Here is a 7,100-nt window from a genome sequence, read left to right as displayed (position 1 = left end):
CTTCAGCATCTCCCCCTGAGTCGTTGCGAGGTTGACTTGATGATTCTCCGTCAGTAGCAGAGGTATCTCCATTGTTGCCAATGTTTCCATCACCATTACCTTGAGTATCATCATTATTAACAGGTTCTTCACCAGCAACAACCTCGGGATCTTGATCATTATCTGATTCTGAATCTGACATATCATCAAACTTCAGTTTTTCAGAAGGATTTTCAGTTTGGATACTTGGGAGTTTAGTGTCATCAAATGTGACATTAACACTTTCAGTTACTCTATATTGATCAATGATATACATTATGTATGATCTTCTTCCATAACCAACAAAAATACCCTCATATGCCTTTGCCTCGAACTTGCCACGACGATCATCTCCATCCTTGAGCACGAAGCATCTAGCACCAAATACATGAAAGTATTTGATAGAAGGTTTCTGTTCATTCATAATCTCATAAGGAGTCTTCATAAAGTCCTTGTTGATTAGAGTTCGATTCTGAGTATAACATGTAGTATTGACAGCTTCAGCCCAAAACTACATTGGAAGACCTGATTCACTTAACATAGTTCTTGCAGCTTCAATCAAAGTACGATTCTTCCTTTCTACCACTCCATTCTACTGAGGGGTTATAGGAGTTGAATATTGTCTGGTAATCCCTTTGTTTGTACAGAATCCATTGAGAAGTCAATTCTTAAATTCTGTTCCATTATCTGACCTTATCGCTCTAACAGGGACATTAGAATCTAACTCGATCAACTTGATATGATCAATCACAGCTTGTGGAGTTTCATCCTTAGAGTGAAGAAATAAAACCCACGAATACTTGGAATAGTCATCAAATATCACAAGACAGTAACACTTCTTTGACATCGAAAGAACATTAACTGGTCCAAATAAATCCATGTGCAATAGCTGAAGAACACCAGTTATATAGGATGTGTTAGTGCCTTTGTAACTCGCTTTCTTTGACTTTCCTTTCTGGCATGCCTCATACAGTCCTTCTGGGGAGAATTCCAGTTGAGGCAGACCTCTCACCAATTTTCTCTTGATAAGAGAATTCATTGTTTTGAAATTAAGATGGGAAAGTCTCTTGTGCCATAGCCAACTCTCATCTGACGATGCATTTGCATAGAAACAATTGACTTCAGGACTGCTTCCAGAGTTCATGTCAGCTACGAACAGATTTCCTTTCTGGATTCCCATCAAGGAGGGTTTTTCACTTTTCTTATGCAGGATCTGACACTTCAGCTTGTCGAATAAAACATAGTAGCCCTTGTCACAGAACTGACTGATACTAAGCAGATTGTGTTCAAGTCCTTGCACAATATACACATTTTCAATGATAACATTTCTAGCTTACAAACAGCCATATCCCTCAGTTAAACCTTTGCTTTTATCTCCAAAGGTAACCACTGGGCCAGCTTTCTCAACCATATTTGATAGCAGGGCTCTATCTTGGGTCATATGTCTTGACGATCCGCTGTCAAGAATCCACACTACCGGTTCCACCTGTTTAATGCCCTGCAATACAAATGGATTAGACCTTCTTCGGAACCCAAACTTGGTTGGGTCCGGCATACTTGTAGTATTGGCCTTTATCAGGCAAAACAACATTCTTAACTTTTATGTTCTCAACTTTTTCAATGACTGGACATTTGACCTTGTAAACAGCCTTAACAAATTCTGTTTAGGCTTAGGAAGAAATGTCTCCTTTCTAGCCTTAGGAGGACTAGCAGTCATAGACCTATCATGCTTCATATTATTCACATGCTGACGAGGAGTAGTCTTATCGCTAGGAACATGCTTACCATTAAAATAAACATACATCAAATTAAAAGCACAAGATATACAATTAGGAACACCACATACTTTATGAGAGGGATTAACAACAGACAAATTATGCATGGTAGACATGGCATTTTTGTTATCCAACTCATGTGTGTCTGAGTTAGTCTCAGTTGCTTTCACAACTTTGACTGGAACTTTCGACACACTTGTCTTGGAAACAACCTTCTCATTAGCAAGATCTTCAGCACGTATTTCTTCTTGAATAATAAAGGAGATCTCATTAAATGGTTCAGCAATTGATTTTTTATATAGGGCTTTATCAACACCCAAAAGCACATGTGGTACTTCCCTGCCTTTAGCATAGACATGAGGAGGGGAGTTTATGCCTAATTCTCCAATAGCAACATTGTAATCAAAACCTATTCCAGATGTTTGATTAATAGCTTGCTTATTGTAGAACTCTTTAGCCTTCGAACAAGAATTAAAGTAAAGCTTTAACCTTAGTCTCAAGACCGGTGATCTTGTCTTTGAGAATAGTTTCGAGTTGTCTATAACAGTTAACTCTATTCTCTAGAAAAGATACTTGTTCTTTTAAGTTGTCTTGATTAATGTGCACAAGTTTTAGTTCATTGACCTCTTTCTCAAGGTCTTTGATCTGTTGAATTAACATTTCATTATCACGACGAGCACAATCTAAGGAACCTCCTAGATGATAAACTAATTCAGCATCAGTAAATTTTACCTCTTTTCTTGACGATGAAGTATTTCCATCAAAAGCCATAAGAGCAAGATTCCAAAATTCTTCATCTTCACTATCAGTATCATCCCAGCTTCTTCCCTTTTCCAGATAAGCCCTTTCAGATTTACTCTTCTGATTTGAATCATAACAGTTCTTCCTTACTTTCTTTGGCTTCCTGCATTCTGTGGCAAAGTATCCCAACTCATTGTAGTTAAAGCATCGAACGGTGCTCCGATCAACCATCCCTGTTTTTTATCCACCACTGCTGGTGTTAGAGGATGAAGATCCACCTTTCCGGAATCTGTTGTAGTTGGACTTGTACTTGAACTTGGGATTCCTCTTGAATCTGACATTGGAGAATCTCTTGACAATCAGGGCCATTGACTCATCTTCCAATTGCTCCAGATCTTCCAAGGAGTAAAAATCATCACCAGATTGATTTATAGTAGGAGGATCATATTCTGTTACTATCACATTGTACTCATCCTTGGAAGACTGTACCATTCTCTCTGACTGTTGAGATTGTTGTTGTTGTTGTTGTTGTTGTTGTTATTGTTGTTCTTCTTCAGCTACTAGAGCAGTAGACGTGCTGACCACTCTACCTTTCCCGTAGACTTCCTTCTGCTGAATCTGCTCCAACTTATAGGTTTTTAACACACCATAGAGCCTTTCCAAAGAAATCTCACTCAGATCTCTCGCTTCTCTTATGGCAGTGATTCTATGTTCAAGATGAGTTGGCAGTGTTAAAAGGAACTTTTTGTTGACCTCCCTGATTGAATAATATTTTCCATTTATGTTCAGGTTGTTGATCAATGCATTGTACCTCTCGAACACTTCAGTAATTCCTTCTCCTGGATTGGATTTAAAATGTTCATACTCAGAGGTTAGGATCTCTAACTTGTTCCCCCTAACTTCCTCTGTGCCTTCATTAATCACCTCAATAGTTTCCCAGATGTGTTTGGAATTTTTATAGTTCATCATATGTCTGTTCATCAAGGGATCGAAAGAATCAACTAAAATTAATTGAAGGCTGAAATCCAATGAGGCTTCTTCCTTTTCAGCAGGAGTAAATTCCTCAGGCTATTTTGCATAGGTTCTAGCTTTGGTAATTACAACATTATCTTCAATAACCATCAGAATTTTTGGACCCTTCTTTAACACGTCCAGATATTTGGGATTTGCAACTTGTAAAAACAAGAGCATCTTCTTCTTCCACATAATATAATTTTCTTTATCGAACAGTGGAATTTTAACGGTTCCAACTCTGTGTGAAGTCATTATGAATTTTTGAAGAAATAAAAATTCAAGGAGTTGAAAAATCTCAAAAGTCTAGGATCTTGATTTGTTCATCAATCAGAAGGCTCTGGTACCAATTGTTAGGTCCCAATATGTTTGTAAAGGGGGGGTTGAATACAAACTCTACCGTTTAATAGAATTTAATGTGGAATAAAAAAGTGAAACAAAATTCAAGTTAAATAAAACTATTATTAAACTTGAAAGCTGTTACAACAACGGTATCGTTTACAAGGGATTAATCTCAAATAAATTATCACAAATTTAGAATAAATTCGACATGAACTTTTTCTGTTTTTGCGATAAAAAGATCAAATGATAGAAGCAATTTGAGATTAAGTTCTAGGGATTTTGATCCGCTAGATAGTTATACAAGAACAAGAGAATGATTTCTAGTGGTTTAGATTTAACTTTAATTGCTAGAAATTAATGATCTTGTTTTGGCAGTTGAGAGATGAAATGCTTCTGCGGCTGCTGCTGTGTTTTTGTTCATGAGTAGTTGAAGAAGTTTATTCAATGTATTGAATGATCTGCTGCTTCTGTCTTTAATAATTCAATCAACACAATTCAATTGAACTGGAAAGACAATCGGTGAGACAATCTGTTGAACTAGCAAGATAATCGGCATGACAATCTGTCGAACTAGCAAGATAATCGGCATGACAATCTGTTGAACTAGCAAGACAATCGGCATGACAATCTGTTGAACTAGCAAGACAATCAGCATGACAATCTGTTGAACTAGCATGACTTTCGGTATGACAATTGATTGTCATACCATTTCAATTGATTGTCATGCTGAATTAATATTGAATATAGATTCAAAATCAATTCTGAAAATTCATAATATTAATTCAGAATTAATTAATCAATTAATTCAATTAATCAATAAATTAATCTTTACAGATATAATATATTTTCTTAATTAAATTATATGACTTAATTAATTAATAAAGAATTAATACTACTCTTGAACAACAACCATTCTTCTGAAAATCTTCTGAAAATTATAAATCAATTCCACCACTTCAATATTGACAATCGATGTACTGACTGGTTCATGAGTGACTAACTTCCGTGACGTTTCTTCATGTCTTGATTTTGATAACTTGATTATATTCAGATTAAATCCCTGTAATTATCTGGTACCCTGACAAGATCTCTATCACTTGATTAAATCCACAATCTTGATTTATATCACTGAGGCTTGATCAATTTCTTCAACTTCTTCCAGTGAAGTAATTCTTCAAGTCTGTAGATGAACATTGTTTCTGAATCCTTTGACAGATGTTACTTTGTGAGATCTCTTTAACGATAGATCCACTATTTACTTGTTACATTCTTATTTGAGTTGAGTTAAATCCTCGAATAAACAAATAGGCTATGACATATGCCTTTCATTAAAGCTTTGAGACAACAAGGTTCTGTTCAAGACTATCATGACACTTTCAATGCCCTCACTAGTAGACTAACCTTATCTGAAGAGTATCTACTCAGTTGTTATCTAGGAGGTTTGAGTGAAGAAATTAAGCTAGCTATAAGAATATTTTCTCCCAAATCGATTCAACTAGCACTATGCTTAGCCAAACTACAAGAAGCCTCTTCTAAAGCTCAGAAGAAAAAACATCAACCAAAACCACTATTACCAAACCCTTCTAACTCAAAACCATATAGTTCATCAGTTGCGAGTCAGACTAAACCATACTCTGCACCATATAAAGCAACCTTTTCCAAACCAAACAATGCACCTGCAAGTAACAGAAGAACTCTAACCCCTGCTGAGCTGAGTGAAAAAAGAGCAAAGAATTTGTGTTTTTGGTGCGATGAAAAGTATGTACCTGGTCATAAATGTAAAGGAAAAAAACCTCAATTCTTTCATATAGAAATGTAGGATGAAGTAGAAGAACTGGATCAAGTAGGGGAGGTAATAGAGGAATAATCTACAAAGGAGAACCAATATGCACAAATATCATTGGAGGCTATAGAGGGTGTATCCACCTTTCAGACTATGAGAGTAACAGGTCATCATGGAAAAAGAGTCTGCAACTACTATTGGATACAGGTAGTACCCATAATTTTATTGACACCAATGTAGCATTGAAACTGGATTGTAAGATTGAGAGTATTCCAGCTATGGGAGTAAGGGTAGCTGATGGAGGGCAATTATTATGTGACAAGATCATTAAGGATTTTAATTGGAAAATGCAAGGGGTGGACTTCAAAGCAGATGTACTACTTGTAAGGTCTGGGAAATCTACGTCTGTATTATATCATATTTATAATAAATGATGTGTGTTAATGTGTCATTTACGTGTAATTATCTGTCAAACCCTAATTGTTACGTGTTATGTGCATTCCGTGTCAATTCTGTATTTTTAAGATATTTTTCAGATATTTTATTTTGCATTAATCGCTTTCATTTCAAACATTTTACGACCCAAACCATGATTTTAAAGCCAATATTTCAAATAAAATAATGGACCTTATTTTTCATCAAACGACTTTTACCATCGCATTATTCTGAACATCTAGGCATTTTATAAATTTTCTCGTTTTACGAAAAATGACTTTTCCGGGCCCCATTGGGTGTTAAAAACCCCACAAAAATCACATTTTTATTTTTATAAAATTATAGAACTTTCATTTATATTATTTCTTTGCATTTTTGCAATATTCACAATTTTTGGGAAATTTTGGCATATATATTGCATATATAAAATATTTATAAATTAAATTTTAGTACTCAAAAATTATAAAATTAGGGGCCTATTAATTTTAAAAAGTGTAGAATTAGGGCCTTAATTTTATTTAGGGGTATTAATTTTACTACTATAAATAGCCTAATTTTTATTTAATTATTATTAATTATAAACTAAAAATCAGAAATTAAATTATTTTCTCTGCAAATCGGGTCGGGAAGAACTTGAATCGGGTCGAGAATCAAACTGTAATTTCCAGCTGATTTCTTCATCAAATCGTGTGATTCGAGTAACCAAATCGAAGGTTTTGATCGGAGATGAAGATTCTGAGATGTTTTTGGTATATTGTGGTCTGAATCAGATTGGTGAAGTGATTTGGGATTGAAACCCTACGAAAAACGAACCAAACGGTTCCGTTTTTGGCCTGAAAATGGCTCACTGGAATCTGCACCGGTGGCCGGATTCTGGGTAAAATTCGGCCTGTTCTTCACGACCCGGATTTTGACCCGTTTGACCCGTATAAAATACCCGGTTTTGATCTGTTTTGTCAGATGTCTGGTTTCTGACAAATGTTTCTGGATTTTTT

The sequence above is a fragment of the Apium graveolens genome, chromosome 5, assembly GCF_009905375.1.
Source record: "Apium graveolens cultivar Ventura chromosome 5, ASM990537v1, whole genome shotgun sequence".
Lineage (NCBI taxonomy): Eukaryota > Viridiplantae > Streptophyta > Magnoliopsida > Apiales > Apiaceae > Apium > Apium graveolens.
This window is presented reverse-complemented; position numbering follows the sequence as displayed.